At 46.6% G+C, this 10,698-nt stretch overlaps 1 protein-coding gene across 1 annotated transcript in view; it reads right to left on the reverse strand.

Moving 5' to 3' along the window:
* Positions 1-9,585, reverse strand: part of WIPF3 (WAS/WASL interacting protein family member 3) — a 112,129-nt gene extending 102,544 nt beyond the window's left edge. Inside the window, exon 1 of the mRNA XM_073009009.1 lies at positions 8,390-9,585. The gene's annotated coding sequence lies outside the window, so the exon portion shown is untranslated. The remainder of the gene's footprint in view (positions 1-8,389) is intronic.
* Between the last annotated feature and the right edge of the window lie 1,113 nt (positions 9,586-10,698).

Raw genomic sequence — 10,698 nt, forward strand, 5'->3', positions numbered from 1 at the left:
ACGTGTACTGAGCATATTCCCTACACTAGCAATTCTGATTGTCACTTACACAACTATCTCTCATCCCCCAAAACGACTCTTCACAACAGATGTTATCATCCCCACTTCACAGGTGAGGAAATGAAGACTCAAAGACATAAAGTAATCACCCAAGATCAAATAGCTACGATGTGACAAAATCAGAACTAACCCAAGGGAATTTGGTCCCAAGCCTGTGTGCTTTCCATGACTCTCCAGCCCTCGACAAGCATATCAGTCTCTGCACAGTCCATGCAATGCAGTAAATACCGTACCGAGCTTCTTCTACCTGTTAGGCACTAAGCTAGCCATGCAGCGAAACTATAAACATGAGTAGCAGGTAATCAATAAATGTCTGATGAATAAATAAATTCATAGCTACATGGTTCCTGCCCACAAATGATAGCTTGTAACACTTACTGAGGGTTACTATGTGCCAGGCACTTTTGTAGGAGAAGGCAGAAAAGGAAGGGGGGAAAAAAAAAGAAGTAATAATAAAGCACAGGGTATACAAGAAAACACAAAATAAGTTCCAGTATATGAGTAATCATAATAACTGTAAACAGATTATTAAATTCATTTTGGGAGGCGGAGGCGGACAGATCGCTTGCCTAGGAGTTTGAAACCAGCCTGGCAAACATGGCAAAACCCCATCTCTACTAAAAATACAAAAATTAGCTGGGTGTCATGGCACGTGCCCGTAGTCCCAGCTACCTGGGAGGCTAAGGCAGGAGGATCACCTGTGCCTGCGTGGTCGAGGCTGCAGTGAGCTGGGATAGCACCATTGGACTCCAGCCCGGGTGACAGAGTGAAACCCCATCTCAAAAAAAAAAAAAAAAAAAAAAAAAAAAAAAAATTATCTTACCAAAAAGGCCACATATTATAATATTCCGTTTACAGGAAATGTCTATAGAAATAACAAATAGATTAGTGGTTGTCAAGGATTGAGGGGAGGGAGATGAGAAGCTACTGTTAACAGGTTTCTTCTTGGGGTGATGAAAAAGTCTGGAATTAAATAATGGCGATGGTTGCACAACTGTGGAAATTCTAAAAGCCACTGAAATTGTGTATTTTAAAACGCTGAATCTTATGGTATGTGAATTATAGCTCAATAAAACTGATTTTTAAGAAAAAAAACTGTTGTAGCATTATTAATATCAGGACAAAAGAATCCAGGGCAAAAAATATGAATAGAAACACAAAATAGTTTGGAAGCATACATGAAAATTTATTTAATTGTGCCATAAGTTATGGGTAAGTAAAAAGTGTCAGAAAGTCTGAGCCAGGCCTTCCATGACTGAAGCAGAGGAGGGTATGAGCAGAGTCCTGCCCTGTGTGAGTGCATGGGCACTGCGGCTTGGGGGTTGTGGCAGGAAGCTCACAAGGCCAGGCTGTCAAGAGCTGGGCTTTTGGACCTTATTTTGTAGGTTTTTTTTTTTTTTTTTTTGAGACGGAGTCTTGCTCTGTCGCCCGGGCTGGACTGCAGTGGCCGGATCTCAGCTCACTGCAAGCTCCGCCTCCCGGGTTCACGCCATTCTCCTGCCTCAGCCTCCCGAGTAGCGGGGACTACAGGCGCCCGCCACCTCGCCCGGCTAGTTTTTTGTGTTTTTAGTAGAGACGGGGTTTCACCGTGTTAGCCAGGATGGTCTCGATCTCCTGACCTCGTGATCCGCCCGTCTCGGCCTCCCAAAGTGCTGGTTTTTAAAGACAGGAAAGATGTTGTTAGACATTTGTGTTCTAAAAACAGCAACATGGGGCTATATGTGGAAACTGAATTGTAGGGAGAGGAAAGAGCAAACAGGTATATCAATTTGGGGACCCACATGAGTAAGGATGGGTATTTATTTAAATCAGAGTAATGGCAATGGGATAAAGCCAAGGAGGAAATCAGATTGGATGTCTGGGATGGGGAAGAAGAGAGAGCCTGGGGTGACCCTTTGGCTCCTTGGTGGTCAAGACAATGTGGTGTTAAACAAGGAGACGGAAGAGAGAGTGGGAAGTGGTGATCAATGAGCAGAGATAATAGATTTTAATTCAAAACATTTTGAGTTTGAGGTACTTTTGGCAAATGGAAATTTAGATCTGAAATTGAGAGAAGCAGCAAGGCTGACAATAGCGATTTAAGAATCTTTACACAAGCAGTTGGGTGCATTTCATTCTCTAACACTAATTCCATGAAGATCTAGAAAAGTACAACATTTAAAATTACTGAGTCACCTTCTGTAATTTCTAATTAAATCAGAGACATGGCTAACAATGGAAGTCAGTCAGATGGCTGATATTGCTAGCTGCCTATTCAATAACCATTCCCTCTTCTTCCTCACAGCAGAATTCCTAGTTTGAGTGATGGGGTTGCAATTTACCCAGCTAAAAATATTTGATTTCTCAGACTCTAATATATTTAGAACAACCCTGTGACACTGTTCTGGCCAATGAGATGTAGGTGGAAGTCCTAGGGAGTGCATCACTTGCTGAATAACAAGGTAAAATCTCACTAATAGAAGGACGTTAATTCTTTTATCTATTTGCACCTTCCCTTGTCTTCTTGCCTAGACTGCAGATGGAAGCCTAGAGATACCGCAGACATATCATCATCATGAGGCAACCAGATTTAGGGTGAAGTCCTACAGGCTAAGTGTGGTGAAGCAGAAAGATGGATGGACACCGGTCTCAGATAGCTCCTGCATAGGCCCCAGACTGCCTTTCTTGAGAGTCTAATTCCACAAGACAAATAAACAAATCTGTTTAAGCTAGATTCGGATGTGGGCACTGGATTGGCGTTGTTTACTTTGGCAGCTGATACAATTCACATCTGGATATATACATGGGAGCGGGGGAGCTAAAAAGACACAAGCACGATTATTTCAATAATAAAAAAATGTTTAAAAAATAAAATATTTATGCTTTCTAGCACTGGATTTTTCTTTTTCCAAATAGGTGATAAAATTTTGCAGTTAAAGAGAAATTATGGACTGCCAGTATTAAGAAAATTCATGAATACATAATCATCTGTTAATGAGTACATGTGCACAATGACACCCTTTGGACTTTTCCTGGATGAGGTAAACTGATCTGGCTCATTTAAATGGCTTCAGCCAGAGCCAAAGTTCTTAAAGATGAGATTGTTCACTACCTTACTCACAAGAATTACAATCTTTGGAAGGAAGACTCTGGCTCTTCCAGGCACTCAGTAAGCATAGCTAAGAATACAGAATGTCCCTGAACCACAGTGTTTTGGCCCTGCAAAGAGCTTTTACTGAGCTGTGTGGGATTATGTCTCCGGAACTGCAGTCAATAAAGTTCTAGGAAACACTTACTTTTGCCTTCTACCACAACACTTCCATTGTCTTTATGGCAGGGATGATGTTGAAGACTTAGGTCTCTATGGCAACAGTGAGTGCCTTGAAGACCTGCCAGGAGAAAGTTATCCCAGGTTTCAGGACCAGGAAAAGCTGTGTAACTGATCTGTTTTTATCTCATGGTCACTGTGGATCAGGTAACTATTTATGTTTTCTTTTTTGTTTTGGCTGCTGGGAAGCTCTGGCAAATTTTTACTCCCATTTCTGGAAACTATCCACAACTTACGATCTATTCTGGTTCTGTAAATTACCTCTGATTTTATCTCACTTTCTAACCCATGCGTTCCCTTTACCTCAGTTTCGTTATCTATTAATTTTATGTTGTTTACTATCTATTTTTGTAAACTCCTTGAACACTTTATGGAACACGGAACATTTAAGGCAAACAATTTTTAAAAGCATCAGATCATCATCAAAATAAAAATATTCATGGCTAATTGACTGAACATTGCTATGAATGAGGAACTGTCCTAAGTACCAAATCTATCTTACAGCTGGGCAAGGCAGATCATACCTGGAATCCTAGCACTTTGGGAGGCTGAGGAGGGAGGACTGCTTAAATCAAGGAGTTTGAGATCAGCCTGGGCAGTATAGTGAGATCCTGTTTCTACAAAAAATAATAAAAAAAAAATAGCCAGGCATAGTGGCACGTACCTGTAGTTCCAATTCCTCAGGAGTCTGAGGTGGGAAGACCACTTGAGCCTACGAGCTGGAGGCAGTAGTGAGCTGTGATCAAACCACTGCACTCCAGCTTGGGCAACAGAGAAAGACTCTGTCAAAAACAAACAAAACAAAACAAAACAAAAAAATGGAATAAATCTATCTTGTTAGCCTTAAACATGAGATAAATACTATCATTATCCTCATTTTGTAGATGAGAAAACCAAACCACAGAGAGGTTAAGTAACTTGTCTAAGATCATACAGCAAATAAATGATGCATGTAAGGTTCATGCAAAATAGTCTAGGGATTCTGACTTACATAAGTTATACAAAAGAATAAATAATTTCTTAAAGAAGCAGAGGCTTTCTGATTTTATAGGCTGAGCCCTAAAGGAGATACCTATTGTAAATCTCATTCATACAGTTATGCCTGATGAGCCATATTAACAAAAGGGAATGAGACAGTGAAAGTTAAAACAACAGATAAAACACAACAAATAACTGGCTTTTGATCTTGGAACATACTTCCAGATATTCAATCATTCATTCACTCACTCATATAATTACTCATTCCTCCACTTACACAGTCCTTTAATTCATCCAACAACCTTTAGGGAGTACCCATCCCTTGCCAGGCATGGGGCAGGTGCTGTGCTGGGAATGGAGATGAACACAGTTCCTGTCTTCCAGGAGCTCAGGTGCAATAAGAGAGAGTCAGGTAGGTCGGGGACACCTTAGGGTTATGAGTGAGCTGATAAAAGACCAGAGCAGGGTGTGACATGATCATTCTGAGAGTAAGTCAGCCTTCGGCCACTGTCTCCCCTTTCATAAAGAAGCATGAAGAATTAGCTCCCTATAGGGCTGTTGTAGTGATGTCCTACATATAAAGCTCTTAGCCTAGCCCCAGGCAAGGCTAGCTAGCCATTAGCTCTTAAGGAGCAGTGGATGGCAACCTGGGCACCTTGCTCATACATACACATGCACTCACACAGACGCACGTCCTCAGAAACTCAAGCGCTGCGACTGGCTACTGCCTCCTCCTAGCTAACCAAGAGCTGACTCTCACAGTCCATAGGCAGGCCTGGCACTCTCTCCTGGATGCCACCATCCTAGATGTGGTGTTAGCTGGAAAACACCACCCACGGAAGATGAACATTCCTTCAAGATGCACTTGAAAATCTTCCTCCACAGTGCCTGGCCCACATAATGCCCGCTGGGCATTTTTGTCACGTTTACTCTGCTTCAGTTTATCTCCCTGGCACTTGAACACCACAGTTCACTACACAATTCCCCTGCTGCATAATGGTCGGGTTCCCTCTTGAACAGGTCTAAGGAAAGACGCAACTAGAATTGCAAAAGGGGAGTTTCAAGTGCACTACTGGCTGAAGCCAGTGAGAAAACATGTGTGATGCCCCTGCCCAGCATCGGCTGGGGAAAGACCTGTCTCTTCGGTTTTGTACAGTGGCTAAATAAAAAGCAATTAATCACTTTCTCACCAACCCTAAGTCATATTTAATAGTTCCCCCTCGAAGTTTGTTTTGTCATGCTGTCGGCAAAGTCAGTCAAACATTATGATTCTTTTCTAAATATTCCAGCAGGCAGATGGCAGAAGCACCACTGTGACAAGGCAAACTTGCCTAAAGATAACTTTGTGATGCAGAACCATGCTCGATGGCACTGGGCTGAGGGGACTTGCCCAGAGATATTTCTAAATTGTTCCCCTTAACCGACGTTCTTTACACCAAAACTTCCTAAAACAAACATTCAACTCTGCAACTTGAAACTGGTGGTAAAATACACACGTTTCTACCTCTTTAAGTTCTGAATATTAGGCAGAAATATAAAATCACTAGAAGACTACACATTAGGACAAAATTCTCAGGATTTCTCCGTAGATTTGAGGCTACTGTACCCTAATGTTTCAAATATTTCTGCACCAAAGTTCATGTATATTAAATATTTATAACACATTTGCTAGAAAGCACATTTCCTTCCTTTTGCTGAGTTATTTGTGTAGGTTTCTTTTTTAAAAAACTTCAACATTAATAAACATATTTATAAATTCTAGAATGTAAAAAAGTTGACTGTGCCTCCCTGGTGAAAATTCTATGTTTCCCTCTACTGTTAATCACATTTTGTTTCCTCAGATCTTTCCAATGTTATATTCTTTATTCTTTGTGTATGTGTTGGAGTGACTGCAAACTCGCAACCTGTACTATATGGTTTCTGAACAATAAGTCTCCTAAAAAGAACGTTGCCAGGCTAGACCAGCTGGTTTTCCCCTGTTCTTATAACTGTATGTTCTTAGATACACACACACACACGCTTCCTCCATTCCTTCTGCTGCCGGCTAACTGCAATCTGTGACGCAATGTCACACTCACAATTACATGAAAACAGAGACTCCTAAAAGGAACAAAAAGGGGGCAATAGCAGGAAGCCAGCCTACAAGTGTCTGTCACCCTGACCGCTCTGCCCCGATTCAGGTGGCCACAAATTGCCTGTTGAAGGTTGCCTGTCTAGAATTTGAAGTCTGTGTGCCCAGGCTCTTACCCTGAGTAAGTAATTTAACCTCTGTGACCTTTTATTTTCTCATCTGTAAAAAGGGCACAATAACAATATCTCTATTAAAGAACTGCTGTGAATCACAGGAGGTGATGCACATAAAGGCATCTGCAGTGTATGTTTCATTTCCAGTTACTTCTTAACTTTCTTTTGCCCCTGCCCGCCACTTCTTTTCTGATTTGGTTTTTGTGGTTTTTAAATGTATCTTTGAAATGCATTAGCTGGAAAACTGCAGCAATCTGTGTGCTACCACAATGAGTGGACTTTTTTATTTACTTTTTCATTGAGGTAGAATTTACATAAGTGCACAAGTCTCAAGGGTATAACTTCAGTAATTTTTGTATGTGTACACCTGTGTGACCATTCCTTAGGTCAAGGTGAGAAGCATTTCTAGCATCCCAGAAGCCTCCTTCATGTCCTGCCCAGGTATTGACCTGGAGTTTATCTTCTTGCAAGGCCCAAAAACAACCTCTCCTCTGACCTCTTCCGTAATGATAAAGTTAAAAAACAATTAAGGGGAGGCAGGAGTCCCAGTGATAACTATTAATGCTGGCCACAAGAAATGCACTCCCAGTCCTCTCTCCAAAGTGACAAAAGATTCTGGAAAGGAGGAGGCGGAGGGGCACAAACCTTCTAAATCACACAGGTCATGCCAAACAAGGCCCTCATTTACAGCCAAGGACCCCCCGAGGGGCAGAGGCGAAGAGACAGCCTAACTTCCTGCTACAGAGTAACTTTCCTCCCCAATGCAGCCAGTTACAATGTACCCTGAATGTCAGGGATTGGCCAGACTGTCCCAGCGCGCCTGTAATCGCTCTCCTGGCCTTTCCCCGCAGAACTTCTTTCTAGACCGCACACACAGTCCCCACGCCGCCCCGGCGCCCGCCACGGGCACACCCACGCGACTGGCACGCCACCCTACAAAGGCGCTGTTCCTGAGAGCCGGTGCCTGCCTGCCCAAGGGGCCGGGCCGCGCTCCTCCAGGTCCAGGGCGGCCGGGTGCCCGCCCTGCCCGCCACCTTCAGAGAGTGCGTGTCAGGGACTGGGGGAAATCTTCTCTGCCGCCTACCTACCCACCCCCCAATCCTCCAAAGGACCCTAAACCCATTTGTGGCCAAATGTGCATTGCTGGAGCACAGTCTGACTACTGACCCCAAGTCAGGGGCTTGGAGATGAGCACTGGGAGGGGCGTCCAGAGACCTGCGCTCTGTCCCCATGAGCTGTGTGACTTTGGACAAGTCACTTCACATCTCTGGAGTTGGCTTCCTCACTAGGGGGCTCCTTCTGTATCCTCCAAGCCACCTCCCGCTCTGCAATTTCCTAGGTCTCTTTTACTCCGCCCCAACCCTTCCCGCGACAGCCCCCTCCCCAGCCAGACCCCAGCCTTTTGTTCTGGGGGTGAAGCGGAGAAGACAGAGCGTCGCGAAGGACCAGGCCGAGGCGGCCTCGGTGCCAGGGGCTGCTCACCGGAGAGTCCAGTCCAGAGAAGTCACCAAGCAACCCCGCGGTAACCTCGCTCCACACCCCGCGGTGTCGTTCCGGCCCAGCCTGGCTGGGGCGGCGTGGCAGCGTGCGGGTGGGGGACGTGAGCGCCGCTAGGTACATCGACGACCTCCCGGGCCCGGGGCTGCAGCCCGGCGGAGGTTCCCCGGCCCTCCCACGCGCGCAGGATCTCTGTCCCGGGCCGGGCCACTCTGCTCTGGGACCGACCAGGGCGGCCGCCTCTACACTGCCCGTTCCTTCCACCCTCGGGCACCGACCCGCACCCGCGCGGGGAGCCGCTACCTGCAGGTGGCGGAGCCGGGGGCTGGACTGGACTCGAGCTCCGGCAGACGTCTTCGCCGCCGCCGCCTCTGGCTCCGGGCTCCGTCCCGCAGCGCCCGTGCTCCAAGCGGCGCCGCTACGGCCGAGCTGCGCTGGGTGCTGCGGTCGGTGCGCCCGGCTCGCTCCCCGGCCACCAGCTCTGGTGCTGCCGGGACGCGGAGGCGGGGCCGCCGCCCCCACCTGCTCGCAGTCTCCTGCCTGGGAGCCGCCGCCGCTCCGCGGTAGGGACACGGCCCGGGCGGGCGGGGTCGCTCTGGGACCCTGGAGGCGGGTCCCAAGTCGGCGGGCGCGCCCTCCGGGTACAGAGTTCCAAGTCTCAGCTGCGGAGAGACTGAGGCCTAAGGCTGGAATTCCCCAGATAGGAGCTGTTGTGCGGGCGACACACGGCCCAGCACAGCTACTCTGGGGACACGCCACTCCTTGAATTTATTACAAAATGTTGAGCCCTTGCTAAGCTCCAGGCGGCGTCATGAGCGATGGGGACGAGAGAACAAGATTACCTCTTGCCCTCGTGGAGTTCACAGTCTAGGAAAAGAAAGCGACCAATGGGCGATTACAACACAACTAAGGGGAGACAGTCAGAGGCCTCCTGAGCCGGCTCACAAAGGGGTCACCCGATCCAGACTTCGGGTGGGGAGTAGGTCATGGAGGGCTTCTTGAGGAGCTGACGTCGACTACAAGAACTGAAGAGTGAGTATGAATTAGCTGAGTGATGACAGAATTGTCCGGGTAGCTTGGGGAGGTAGATTAATGTCCCAGGTGGAGCCGAAGGGAGGAGAAAGCTGACTGAGAACTGAAATATGGCGGGCGCGGTGGCTCACGCCTGGGATCCCAGCACTTTGGGAGGCCGAGGTGGGCGGATCACTTGAGGTCAGGAGTTACCAGCCCGGCCAACATGGTGAAGCTCTGCCTCTACCAAAAAATACAAAAGTTAGCCGGGCATGGTGGCGCTCTGTAGTCCTAGCTACTCGGGAGGCTGAGGTGGAAGGATCGCTTGAGCCCAGGAGGCAAAAGTTGCAGTGAACCACTGCACTCCAGCCTGGGCGATAGAGTGAGACCCTGTCTCAAAAAACCAAACCAAACCAAACCAAACAAAGAAACAACAACAAACCTGAAATAAGCCTGAAGAGCGAAAAACCTTGCTTCTGTCACACTTCTTGTTCAGGCCCTTGGAGGATGCAGAAAGCTTGTGTCCGAGGCTGAATGCATTGCTGTAGGTGCCGTGATCGTTTGATGAGGATTCTGTATTTCCCATGTCCTGGGCATTCCTGTTAGTGGAGGAAGCTAAGCAAGTAGTCGTGGACTGTTCAGTCAGCCTCGGTGTTTGAGTATCTGCCATGAGCCAGACACTCCGCAGGGCCTCAGGGCAAGGTCTCTAACTCTAAAGGAGCTGCTGGTCTAGAGCAGAGGAGAAACCTGCGCTCAGCGCTGTGCTGAGGCTTGTGTGAAATGTTGGAGACCCAGGTGAGGGATCTGTTAATGCTAGCAGGGAAGATCTCACACTTGGATTGCAGCCTGTCTTCAGGTTCAAGTTCTGTAGCGGCCGCTGTCAATGTTCCCCAAGCAGCCCTTAGCTGATCTCTTAATTACTCATGTTTGTAGCTGGGCAATGTGTTGGCTTATATTTATAGCAAGGTTTAATAATACAGTTTTGATGTCCTTCACTCTAGTGTCGCCAGGAACATGGTTTCCTCCTTTGATTCAGGTGAAGAAGCGTCTATGTGTAGTGAGTGGAAGCTGATGAGGCACTTGCTTTCCACCTGTTTGTCCTGAGTTCCTCTTGCCCTTTCCTCCTTTAGAATCATAATAGATGACCACAGGTATGAAACCTGAAGAACAGTTTTCCAACATAAAATTCATAAGCCCTCTTACATGGGTGATTGTTACTAAAAAACAAAACAAAACCCCAAACCGCAAAACATGACCCAGCCAGTGCTCAAGCTCACTAAATACATAACCACCAGTGTTCTAATTCAAAAAGGAAGAAAAGTCAAACTATTAGAGAACACATTGCCATGGGCCTTGAGAGTTTCCATCAGATCTCCTGAGCGGCTCAAGCATGAGCCAGTTGGATGGAAAGCCTGTTATTTGTCTTAAGAGATGCTGGATTGGATCAAAGAATTTGTTTTTTAAAATGCCTGGTTGTAGGAATGGGGAGGTGGTGAGTGAGGAATCAGTTCGGACATTTGGGACTGAAAGCTTCAAGAGGCATTCCATTCAGGTGCCCAATGTTTTCTATCCATTTGAAGTAACAATACCATTAGCATCTT

Source organism: Chlorocebus sabaeus, chromosome 21, assembly GCF_047675955.1.
Source record: "Chlorocebus sabaeus isolate Y175 chromosome 21, mChlSab1.0.hap1, whole genome shotgun sequence".
In the NCBI taxonomy this organism is placed as follows: domain Eukaryota; kingdom Metazoa; phylum Chordata; class Mammalia; order Primates; family Cercopithecidae; genus Chlorocebus; species Chlorocebus sabaeus.